Here is a 13,279-nt window from a genome sequence, read left to right as displayed (position 1 = left end):
TCTTGCAGGCTTTGTTCATTTCTTTTTCTTCTTTTTTCTTTTGGTTTCTCTTCTCGCTTCATTTCATTCATTTGATCCTCAATCGCTGATACTCTTTCTTCCAGTTGATCGAGTCGGTTACCAAAGCTTGTGCATTTGTCACGTATTTCTCATGTCATGGTTTTCATCTCTTTCATTTCGTTTAGGACCTTCTCTGCATTAATTACTCTAGCCATCAATTCTTCCACTTTTTTTTCAAGATTTTTAATTTCTTTGCGCTGGGTACGTCATTCCTCCTTTAGCTCTGAGAAATTTGATGGACTGAAGCCTTCTTCTCTCATCTCGTCAAAGTCATTCTCCGTCCAGCTTTGATCCGTTGCTGGTGATGAGCTGCGCTCCTTTGCCGGGGGAGATGCGCTCTTATTTTTTGAATTTCCAGCTTTTCTGCCCTACTTTTTCCCCATCTTTGTGGTTTTCTCTGCCTCTGGTCTTTGATGATGGTGATGTACTGATGGGGTTTTGGTGTAGGTGTCCTTCCTGTTTGATAGTTTTCCTTCTAACAGTCAGGACCCTCAGCTGTAGGTCTGTTGGAGATTGCTTGAGGTCCACTCCAGACCCTGTTTGCCTGGGTATCAGCAGCAGAGGCTGCAGAAGATAGAATACTGCTGAACAGCGAGTGTACCTGTCTGATTCTTGCTTTGGAAGCTTCCTCTCAGGGGTGTACTCCACCCTGTGAGGTGTGGGGTGTCAGACTGCCCCTAGTGGGGGATGTCTCCCAGTTAGGCTACTCAGGGGTCAGGGACCCACTTGAGCAGGGAGTCTGTCCCTTCTCAGATCTCATCCTCCGTGTTGGGAGAGCCACTGCTCTCTTCAAAGCTGTCAGACAGAGTCGTTTGCTTCTGCAGAGGTTTCGGCTGTGTTTGTTATTGCCCTGTCCCCAGAGGTGGAGTCTACAGAGACAGGCAGGTTTCCTTGAGCTGCTGTGAGCTCCACCCAGTTCGAGCTTCCCAGCAGCTTTGTTTACCTACTTAAGCCTCAGCAATGGCGGGCGCCCCTTCCCCAGCCTCCCTGCTGCCTTGCCGGTAGATCACAGACTGCTGTGCTAGCAATGAGGGAGGTTCTGTGGGTGTGGGATCCTCCCGGCCAGGTGTGGGATATGATCTCCTGGTGTGCCTGTTTGCTTAAAGCGCAGTATTGGGGTGGGAGTTACCCGATTTTCCAGGTGTTGCTGTCTCAGTTCCCCTGGCTAGGAAAAGGGATTCCCTTCCCTCTTGCGCTTCCCAGGTGAGGCAATGCCTGGCCCTGCTTCAGCTCTCGCTGGTCGGGCTGCAGCAGCTGACCAGCACCGATCGTCCGGCACTCCCCAGTGAGATGAACCCAGTACCTCAGTTGAAAATGCAGAAATCACCGGTCTTCTGTGTCGCTTGCGCTGGGAGTTGGAGACTGGAGCTGTTCGTATTCGGCCATCTTTCCTGTTATTTATGTTTATCTCTTAACTCATTATTCCAGTTAGCAATTTCCCTGACCTTTTTTTGAGGTTCTTAGGTTCCTGGCATTGGGTTACAACATTCTTCTTTAGCTCAGAAGAGTTTGTTATTACCCAACTTCTGAGGCCTACTTCTGCCAATTCCTCAAACTTATTCTCTATTCAATTTTGTTTTTTTGCTGGCGAGGAGTTGTGGTCTTTTGGAGGGGAAGAGGCATTCTTGTTTTTGGAATTTTCAGCTATTTTTGTCCTTTGTGCATTTTTTAGACCTTTGATCTTTGATGTTGGTGACCTTTAATTAGGTTTTTGTTTTGTTTTGTTTTTGTTTTTGTTTTTGGAAATCCTTTTAGTAGATGTTGATACTATGCTACTATGCCTTTCTGTTATTAGTTTTCTTTCTATCAGTCAGGCCCCTTTGTTGCAGGTGTGCTGGACTTTGTTGGGGGTCCACTTCTGACAGTTTTTGCCTGAGTATCACTATCAGAGGATGCAGAAAAGCAAAGATTGCTCCCTGTTGTTTCCTCTGAAAGCTTCATCCCCCAGAGGCACCCACCAGGTGCCAGCCAGGGCACTCCTGTATGAGGTGTCTGTCAGTCCCTGGGGAGAGGAGTCTCCCAGTCAAGAGGCATGGGATTCACGGACCCACTTGATGAAGCAGTCTGTTGGAGATCTTCAGCTCTCTTCAGAACCGCAGGCAGGAAGGTTTAAGTCTGCTGAATCTGTGCCTACAGCCGCCCTTTGCCAAAGGTGCTCTGATTCAGGGAGATGGGAGTTTTATCTATAATCCCCTAACTGGGGCTGCTGCCATTCCTTCAGAGATGCCCTGACAAGGGAGGAGGAATCTAGGGAGGCAGTCTGGCTACAGCAGCTTTGATGAGCTGTGGTGAATTCCTAGTGACTTTATTTATACTGTGAAGGGAAAGTCACCTACTCAAGCCTCAGTATTGGTGGACACCCCTGTCCCCACCAATCTCAAGCATCCCAGGTTAGCTTCAGACTACTGGCTGGCAGCGATAATTTCAAGGTAGTGGATTTTAGCTTGCTGGGCTCCATGGGGGTGACGTCCACTGAGCTAGACTGCTTGGCTCCCTGGCTTCACCCCCTTTTAAGGGAGTGAACGGTGCTGCCTTTCTGACATTTCAGGTGTCACTGGGGCATGGAAACAAACAAACAAACAAAAAACTCTTCAAGGTAGGTCAGTATCTGCCCAAACAAATTTTTAGTTTGTATTAAAATGTACATTTTTATGTCTTCTTACAATTTTTAACTTTTTACTGTTTTTATATACCTTGCATGAAAATTTATGTTTAGCACTTTCAATTACATGGTATAATGTAACTTTTAGCCATTTTAACTTCAATGCAAAATGTGTTAAGTTTTTGTTTGTTTCTTTGTTTGCTTTTTCTGTAAATGGCAGTAACACTAAACCTTTCTCATGGGTACAAGTGAATGATATATTTACAAATTCACATACTTAACAATTAGCACTTCCGGGAAGCTGGATTTGCTATAAAGATATTTTGAAAAATGTCTGTTTTGTTCTAGATGTCCCCAGACAATAGACAGAAATTTGGAATCCTCTTTATGAAAGAAGACAGTTATGCTGAGAAAGCCCTGTTCATCCCCAGCGTTTCCTCTAGCTTAGTCCCATTGGTCCTTAGACAGCAGGCCAGACTTTCTCCAGTTCCAGGAGAAAGCCAGGAAAAGGTAGATCTTACCAGATGGCTGAATTAATGTTGTATGTTGGATATTCCAGTTGGAATTGGCGGAGGGACTGCCAGAATGGAGCTACATGAGGAAGAGAGAGCAAGAGAATGAGAGAGATAGAGATTGACAGAGAGAGAGAGAGTGAGAGAGAGAGAGAAGAGGGAGCCAGTGGTAGGAAGTGAAATACCTAATGCTGGTGGTCAGAGGTGGATTCCTGAAACTTGAGGGTTTTAGAGCCCTCACCTGAGCCTTCCAGTTCCCTTCAGGTCTGTTGTCCCTCTCACAACACTCTCTTGATGGGTAAAATGAGAGAAAAGAGATAGGGCAGGTGGCCAGAGACTCTCAGGATCTAGGAGTTAACTTAGGATAAACTGCCATGGCCCACAGCTTCCTGGGATGCAAGGGAGCTTGTGCTCCCAACACCAGTCCCAGTTTTCAGCATCAAATGTAAGAATTAAAAAAGAGGAGAGAAACCTGAAGGATGGCTTGACAGTCAACAGAGAGGTTTATTTTGAGTCAAACGGAGAGAGGTGGCTGGCCAGGTTTAGTCAGAGCCACACTCTGTTAGCAGACTAAGAGTTTTTCACAATTCAGTCTCAGAGAGTTTATCAGAGGCTTGTACTGCCTCTTTTTCTCTTTTGTTGTGGTTATCTGACAAAGAGAGTTGTGTTTCTGTTTTCATACATCTTTCTGGAGTTGCAGGCATGTCCTCCATGTCTGCTTCTAGATTCCCTATCTTAGTGCACCTGAAGGCAAAGGAATGTACTTCTTATTGGTAGTCAGAAGGGAAGTGATTTCCTTGAAATTCATGAGGCTGAAAAGAGAGCTGGAAGTTAAAGTGGCACTGTTTGTTCAGGATGAAGGTGCACCTGCTCTATCACTTTGTAGTCAGGTAGGTGCACAGCTACTAGTTTTGTTGTGTTTTTTGGAGCAGTTATATACCTAGAAGTAAATTTTGTTGTCTGCAGATGCAAATCAGAGAGCTTGTATGACTCTATCTGATGTATTTGCCATACACAAATGCAGGCTTACACACATTATAACACCCGTGATTTTTAAAAATTATTTTATGGTAATTAATAGTGATTACTTGGCACTCTGAAAAACAAGAGTAAATATTATTGTGTATTGAATATTCACATTTTTAAAGGAATTTCCTAAGGTTTATATTTTTAAAATTTACTTTTCTAATGTTAAAATGAATGGTATTTTATTAAAAATAAAACTCTGTCATAAAATTAAAATTACTGATAATATAAATAACTAAATGGCTTAAATTATTCTCCTGAATTTGTGGAAGTGTTGTTGTTGTTTTAATTAGAGCAGCGTATAAAATCTACAATAACATTTAACACAGCTCTTTATTTTCTCTCTCAAAAAGGAATTGTATTTAATAATTTTCTTTCTGAGATGTTTGCTCTTTATGAGAACAGAATTCGTTTTATACAAATAGAAGCTGTTTTGTAATCTTGATTCTATTACACCAGTGAATGCTTATTTTTTTCACAGAAATATAACAACTTGAGCAAGAGTGATCAGATATTAAGAGGAGTATTGAATCTCCAGAGAAGAGAAGATTCAGGGCATAGGGATTAGATTTACAGAAATATAGTTTGTTGTTTGTAATGTATGCCAGTTCAGGTAAGATATTTTAATAATTTTATATCAATGATGTTTTTATTTTTAAAAACTAAATGAGGAGCACATTTTTATAAAGCTATAAAATGAAAAGTGTCCTAAAGTACAATCAATATTCCATATATATATACACATATTAAAATGTACTGCCAATGTGTGCAACTTTAATGTATTTCATATATTCTCAGGTTATTTATGCACTTGTTTCATTTTTCTGGTAATCCTTAAGAATAGATATTGTGTCTGATTGATATTATCTTTCTCCCTCTCTCTCTCTCTTTTTTTTTTTTTTAGATGGAGTGGCCAGGTGGAGTGCAGGGGCAATATTTCGACTAAACGCAAACTCTGCCTCCTGTGTTCAAGTGATTCCTCAGCCATGGCCTCCGAAGAAGCTGGGACTGTGTATATATTCGTTCTTTTGTAGAGACTGGGTTTCACCATGTTGGTCAAGATGGTCTCGATCTCCTGACCTTGTGACCTGCACACCTCGGCCTTCCAAAGTGCTATGATTACAGACTTCAGTCACTGTGCCCAGCTGATGTTATCTCTTAATGTTGCTTTTTGAAAAGTACTGGCTTCCAGGTCATGTCTCACACTATCTAAACCAGAATTTCTAGAACTTGGAAAGGAATCCATATCCTTAAGGGATCCCAATTGTTTGTTTTTCTTGCTAGGTTTAAAAATGACTTTCATGAGAAACTTAGCATGTATGTATGTTTTGTTTCATTTAAGTAAAGTAAAAGATATTTAGCGATAATGTAAATAATTCACTTAAATTTTTTGGTGATATTAGCATAAATTAAGAAATGCAATTTTAAGTAAATCTCTCTTAGGGTAGCCTGATTTTTCTTACATCAACCTATTGCACAGTAGTACTAAAGACATGGATATATTGTCAGAAACACACAACAAAAATATCTGTAGTGTTTTCAGTGTTATTTATATTGATTTTATGAGTTAAAATGAGGGCAAATTTATTACAGATGCTGTTATCCAATTAGAACATCTGTAATTCGCGGTGTTAGTGCAACATTTCAAAATTACTAATTTATGGATATAGTTAAAATTTAATTACTAGTTAATATCTCAGTGATGTTGATAAATATTAGGTCACATTTATGTTAATGATCGACTCAGAAAATTAGCCGATCGTTTTAAGTAACTTGTTAAATCTTTTACTAACAAATATTTTACTAACAAACTAAGTTCTATGGTCACACATTCCTGTAATGAAAATGTTATTTGTATTATTAATATTTACCTTCAAGTGGAAATAAATTGTCCCTTTACTCTTCCTCCTCTGACCATATCTGTGCTTTGCTTTTCTCAGCCTTGTCTCACTACATCTGAGATGCTGGGATACTTTTAATAGAGAAGGAGCATATATTATACAAACATAAATACAATATTTATTTTACATTTAAAAGGATCATACTTAGAACTCACAAAACTTTTGTTTTGCAAACTTTAACTTGAGATTTTAGCTACTTATACACAACACATGATTGGTTTATAATATAACCTGTTTAATTTTAATTAACAAGGTTCAGTATACATTTAGATATCTTAAGGCATTAGACAGTGTGTTTTAGGGTTTAGGAATTTTTGAATTTGAGGAAACTGAGTCAACACACTTGCATCACATTGTGTACCATTCCTTGTAAGTCCCCCAAAGTACCCAAGGATCAAATATACTAATGTTTCTGTGAAGAGAAATGAAAATTCCCTTTAAGGTGAAGGGTACATGAATGCAGACTTAAATAGCTTCTCTCAATTAAGTATATATTACATCAGAAACTGAGTTACCTACCAAACTTATTATAAAAAGTCTTACTTAATTGAGCTTTTTGAATTTCAGATAAATTATTTTGAATCTGCCTTAATTATGATTTTGAAAATGCAGTACGGAATAAACAGCCCAGGTGAGATACAAAGCATCATAATAGACAGTAAAAATACAAACAGTTCTGCTGTCAATTGTAGGGACTATGTGACTTAGATTTGGAGAGTAAATAGCATCTTGCAGTAGATAACGGTTGCTTTGTTAAGTTTAAAAAAAAAAAAAGGTAGTCAGTGGTTACAGATTTAATGTTGGCATAACTTGGCATTTTAGCAATTATGTGAGATATTCAGTGTGACTTGATAAACCATTAGAGGACCACAAATGACATAAATTAGTAACATCTCATTGGCTATAGCATAGAAAATTTCACAATAGACCACAGTAAGGAAGTATTCAAAATTACCTGTAGAAAAAGATGTGCATGCTCTATATTAGAAAAACTGGCAATGTAGAACATATGTGTTGATAGAATTACAAGCTCTTTATAAGTTACAATAGGCAGGTATTGGTACTTGGATATTTGAGGGAGTTGAGCAGTTAAGAGATGTTAACACTATGTCCCAGGTATGATTTGATAAGTTGAGGGAATAGTAATGCAATATACTGATAGAAAAAAGAGAACCTATTTGAGTGGATTGCATTTTAGAAGCATATGGGACACCAAATAAAAAATTGTAATGGGGAGTTGGATACACATGTCCAAACTTTGGACTCACCTAAAAGGATCCATGTGTTACTACAGATGTAACAATGAAAAAAAGTCATAGAAAGGAATGTCCTAGAATGGAAAATTTTTTAAAAAGTGTTAATGTTAAGAAGGTAGATAATATTAAGTTACCCCAAAACAATCCATAGCCTCTAAATAGTTAGTTTAATTGGCATATAAGAAGAAGAGTTTTGTGTGTGTATGTGTGTATTTTGTTTTGTTTTGTTTTTTTGAGAGAGTCTTGCTCTGTCGACCAGGCTGGAGGGCAGGAGTGCAATCTCAGCTCACTGAAATCTCCACCTCCTGGGTTCAAGCAATTCTGTGCATCAGCCTCCTGAGTAGCTGGGATTACAAGGGCCCGTCACCATGCCTGGCCAGACTGGTTTTGAGAAAAATGATAATTTAAAAAAAACTGTGGTTATGATAAAAACAGATTTTTAGCCTTCATCTAGAATTCTTACTTGTGTCATCTGCAGTAAAATAAGCCTAAGAATTGCACCACAATTAGTTGCCCAAGTATGCCAGGAGACTTAAAGTTTTATTGTTGTAGGATTTTAGGAACAAATCATACTATGTATCTGCAAACTCTATACACACATGCTCACACACACACACACACAAACACACAATTTTCACTCAATAGACATTATAATAAGCTCATTGAAAACCTGATGATAAATGAAAGTTATTATAAATCTGTAGAACAAAATGATTAAAGGTTAGTGATAAACTTAAATTTTAAACAACTGAAAATATTAGGTTTTAACAATTAAAATTTTCTAATTGTTCTTTGGTCCACCATCATAAATTTCAAGCAGGTCAATTAATGTTGTACAATTGACATTAAAAGTTCTTATCAATGAGATTTAATTCATGCCACATCTCATCCAAGGAAGTGATTACAGTAAAGTTATACATGTTGGGTTAGTGTGAAAAATAGCGGCTGTGGATTAATGTGGGTTTTATGTATGAATTTATTATTCTCCTTAAGATAAGCATGAAATGTTTCACGTAATTAATATTTAATCTATTCAATAGGCAGCATTAAACAGATATATATCAACATCTGCTCTGTACCAAGCACTGTTCGAGGCAGCAGATAACAATATAGGCAAAGGTAATACTAATCCAAATTGCACATAAAAATATTTGATACTATTGATAATGTGGCAAATGACATGATTTTCACTTTATTATAATTTTTTTCCTTTTTTTCTGTGTATTTTTTTAATTATACTTGAAGTTCTAGGGTACACATTTTAATTATACTTGAAGTTCTAGCACAACACACGGGTTTGTTACATACGTATACGTGTGTTATGTTGCTGTGCTGCACCCATCAACTCATCATTGACATTAGGTATATCTCCTAATGCTATCCCTCTCCACTCCCCAATCTCGGTGTGTGATGTTCCCCTTCCTGTGTCCAAGTGTTCTCATTGTTCAATCCCTACCTACAGGTGAGAACAGTTGGTGTTTGGCTCTTTGTCCTTGCGGTAGTTTGCAGAGAATGATGGTTTCCAGCTGCATCCATGTCCCTACAAATGACATGAACTCATCCTTTTATATGACTGCATAGTATTCCATGGTTTATATGTGCAACATTTTTTTAAATCCAGTCAATCACTGATGGACATTTGGGTTGGTTCCAAGTCTTTGCTATTGTGAATAGTGCCGAAATAAACATATGTGTGCACGTATCTTTACAGCAGCGTGATTTATAATCCTTTGCGTATATACCCAGTAATGGGATGGCTGGGTCAATTGGTATTTCTAGTTCTAGATCCTGGAAGAATTACCACACTGTCTTCCACAATGGTTGAACTAATTTACACTCCCACCAACAGTGTAAAAGTGTTCCTATTTCTCCATCTCCTCTCCAGCACCTGTTGTTTCCTGGCTTTTTAATGATCACCATTGTAACTGGTGTGAGATGGTATTTCATTGTTGTTTTGATTTGCATTTCTCTGATGGCCAGTGGTAATGAATATTTTTTCACGTGTCTGTGGGCTGCATAAAAGTCTTCTTTTGAGAATGTCTTCTCATATTGTTCATCCACTTTTTAATGGGGATTTTTTTTTCTTGTAAATTTGTTTTAGTTCTTTGTGGGTTCTGGGTATTAGCCCTTTGTCAGATGAGTAGACTGCAAAAATTTTCCCCCATTCTGTAGCTTGCCTGTTCACTTGGATGGTAGTTTCTTTTGCTGTGCAGAAGCTCTTTAGTTTAATTAGATCCCATTTGTCAATTTTGGCTTTTGTCGACATTGCTTTTGGTGTTTTAGACATGAAGTCCTTGCCTATGCCTATGTCCTGAATGGTATTACCTAGGTTTCTTCTACGGTTTTTATGGATTTATGTCTAACATTTAAGTCTTTAATCAATCTTGAATTAACATTTGTATAAGATGTAAGGAAGGGATCCAGTTTCAGCTTTCTACATACGGCTAGCCTCTTTACCCAACACCATTTTTAAATAGGAAATCCTTTCCCCATTTCTTGTTTTTATCAGGTTTGTAAAGATCAGATGGTTGTAGATGTGTGGTATTATTTCTGAGGGCTCTGTTCTGTTGCATTGGTCTATATCTCTGTTTTGGTACTAGCACTATGCTATTTTGGTACTGTAGCCTTGCAGTATAGTTTGAAGTCAGGTAGCATGATGCCTCTGTCTTTGTTCCTTTGGCTTAGGATTATCTTGGCAATGTGGGCACTTTTTCGGTTTCCATATGAACTTTAAAGTGGTTTCTTCCAATTTCTGTGGAGAAAGTCATTGGTAGCTTGATGGCATCGAGGTATTTATCACAAACCCACAGCCAATTTCATACTGAATGGGCAAAATCTGGGAGCATTCCCTTTGAAAACTGGCACAAGACAGGGATGCCCTCTCTCATCACTCCTATTCAACATAGCTTTGGAAGTTCTGGCAAGGGCAATCAGGCAGAAGAAAGAAATAAAGGTATTTAATTAGGAAAAGAGGAAGTCAAATTGTCCCTGTTTGCAGATGACATGATTGTATATTTAGAAAACCCCATCGTCTCAGCCCAGAATCTCCTTAAGCTGATAAGCAACTTCAGCAAAGTCCCAGGATACAAAGTCAATGTGCAAAAATCACAATCACTCCTATACACCAATAACAGACAAACAGAGAGGCAAATCATGAGTGAACTCCCATTTACAATTGCTTCAAGAGAATAAAATACCTAGGAATTCACCTTACAAGGGATGTGAAGGACCTCTTTGAAGAGAACTACAAACTACAGCTCAAGGAAATAAAAGAAGACACAAACAAATGGAAGACCATTCCCTGCTCATGGATAGGGAGAATAGACATCGTGAAAATGGCCATACTGCCCAGAGTAATTTATAGATTCATTTTATTGTAATTTTTAAGAGAGTAAGATAATGAAATATGTACTATAATTGTTACAACAAGCCTACCCATATTATTCTTTACCTGAAATAATTAGATTATAAAAATTACTTTTTTCAAATGAAATTCATATTATAAATGCTTCTATAGTAAAAACAAAAATCCTGGCTTCTAAATTGGAGTATAATATGATTATATTCAGTAAGATACATGGTATAGGGAAAAAACTATTTTATTTATCTGTCATTGTAATGAAAAAAGACAGAAGTCATTTTTGCAATTTTTAATATTGACTCCTAAGAACAGTAAACAGTTGGCAGTCTAAATTTGTTGCACTGCAGTCAGCACTGAAAGAAAATGACTGATCATTAGCAAATCAGGAAAATTTTATTGTTGCCATTGAAAACTGCTTTACCAATCATATGTGTGCCTGTACTATTAGAATTTAAATCAATTTTGTACTGCCAATTTATACCATTGTTTTATAATCACGGGATCCTTGCTTTACATTCTAAACTGTTGTTTCTGAAAAATGAGTGAACAACAAGTTTTTTTTTTCTTAAAACAGGTAGTCTTCAAAGGATTCTCTTCTTTAGTAAAAATAAAGAGGAGAGTTGGACATGGTGGTACACTTCTGTAGTCCCAAGCATTTGGAAGGCTGAGGCAGGAGTATTCCTTGAATCTTGGAGTGTGAGGCCTCATTGAGATATCAGCTCTCATCATGCCACTGTAGTCCAGCCTCGGCCACAGAGCATATTCCTAGGTATAGAATAAAAGACAGAACGATGAAAAGTAATATAGCATTACTGTATTTAATTCACTTGTAGTAATGCGTGGATAGTATATTTAGCCAAAACATTTTAAATTTGTAATATGCCAAGAGGGCAGATATTTGAGTCAGATTGCTAGCTACCTCCTCAAATGGCTAAATCTGTAATATTTTGCAAAGTATTTCTCCTAACTGTAATTGATTTTTTATTTGTTAAATGGATTTCCTAATGCTACGCGCTTAGGTAACTAACTCAAGTATTAGTTATATTAACTCAAAAACTTGTTATGAATGGCACATATTAGGCAGTAAAATATAAGCTACTACTAGATATTACAAATTTTTTTATCTGCTTATTTTTAAAGCTCATAGTGCACATAATAAAATTCCAGAAGACCTAGAATGGCTGTTAAATACAATAGAACGCTCTAAGAGTCAAAACCAAAAATGAGCATATCAGTGCATAAAATGTATGGTAGCTTTATTTAGTAGTTGTTTCATTGTTTACCATAGTGTTTTTCTCACAATTTTGTAGAAGCCTGTGTCAGAATTAAGAAATTTTTTATAAGAGAGTAATCATGGATGATTGAAATTAACATTTTAAGCTGATACTGAAATTTTTAAAAAATTCTATCACATTTATAGTTGTAGTTGTATTTTCGTTCTAAGGAAAATCGAAGTCATAAAAAGAAAATGGATACTTCCCTGCCAGAGGAGATATCATAATCACGATGGTGGCTTTCCCAGGACAAGGCAGATCTATTGAACTCTGGATGTGCTGACCCCTGCGGTTTACCCAAATGTGGGAAATGCAGCTGCATAATTTGTGGAAGTGAAGGACTGTATTTGCATTTTCCCGTGGAAAAATAAAAGAAAAGAAAGAAAAGAAAAGAAAAGAAAGAAATTTGACTCATTTAGTGGATATAGAAACTTGAAAGAAGACCATGTATTGGAAACAATTCAGTGTGCCTACAAATATTGGTCTCCTCCAGTAGAAAAGAATAAGACATCAAATGGCTATTTCTTAGAAAGATCAAACAGTGCTAGGATGACAGTTACAAATGCTTGAGAACTTTATCTAGCTAAGGGGATGGGGGAAAACCCCAAAGGGCAGCAGATAAATCTGGGAGAAAGAGAAGTAATTTTTAAATGTGTGAGCCTATGTTTATGTATTAATATTGCCCTTAAAATATGTATTTTATTAAATGGTTAGCATTGGTTTTCTTGGTCTTGAAAAGTCAATTTCCTTTTGGAAATGACTTGTGTGAAATGGACTAGAAACTATGTAGCTAAAACAACTCAGATTTTTCCTTGAATAATAAATCATTTGCAGGAGTTGTGAAGATGTTAAAGATGCCAGCTTGTCTGCATTTATTAAAAGTGTATTCTAAATGAAGAAAATTAAATAGAAGGTATAAAGTTACTTTTATAATCAAATTATCAATATTTTAAAATATGTATAATCTGCAGCCAGATGACCAAGGTGCCTTAGATGAGCGTAAGTCCTCTCCAACAGAAGATGCTCCATTATATCCTCATCCAACAGGCTTTATGTATCAACAGGTAAAATAAATAAATAAAGTTTTATTTTTATTTTTCAAACTAATTTCGATCTTTACTTATATGGTATTCAATTATTATTTTCTTATATATTTTGTAACATATTAGCTGTGACTGCAAATTTTTAAAAAATTATCTACGACAGCTTTGACAAGAGGATTACAGGAAGAATACTTTAAGTAGGGTCATGTTTTATTTTACCTTTGTTATATTTTCTTTGTAATTA

At 37.0% G+C, this 13,279-nt stretch overlaps 1 non-coding gene across 1 annotated transcript; it reads left to right on the top strand.

Annotated features, from left to right (window-relative positions):
- Positions 1–12,190: 12,190 nt before the first annotated feature.
- On the top strand, positions 12,191–12,354 carry LOC114677095 (U1 spliceosomal RNA). The gene has a single exon (XR_003728446.1). It is a non-coding gene; the product is annotated as a U1 spliceosomal RNA (small nuclear RNA).
- Positions 12,355–13,279: the final 925 nt, after the last annotated feature.

This window comes from Macaca mulatta, chromosome Y (genome assembly GCF_049350105.2).
Source record: "Macaca mulatta isolate MMU2019108-1 chromosome Y, T2T-MMU8v2.0, whole genome shotgun sequence".
In the NCBI taxonomy this organism is placed as follows: Eukaryota; Metazoa; Chordata; class Mammalia; order Primates; family Cercopithecidae; genus Macaca; species Macaca mulatta.
The sequence above is the reverse complement of the archived record's forward strand: the minus strand, read 5'-3'. Positions and strand labels throughout refer to the sequence as shown.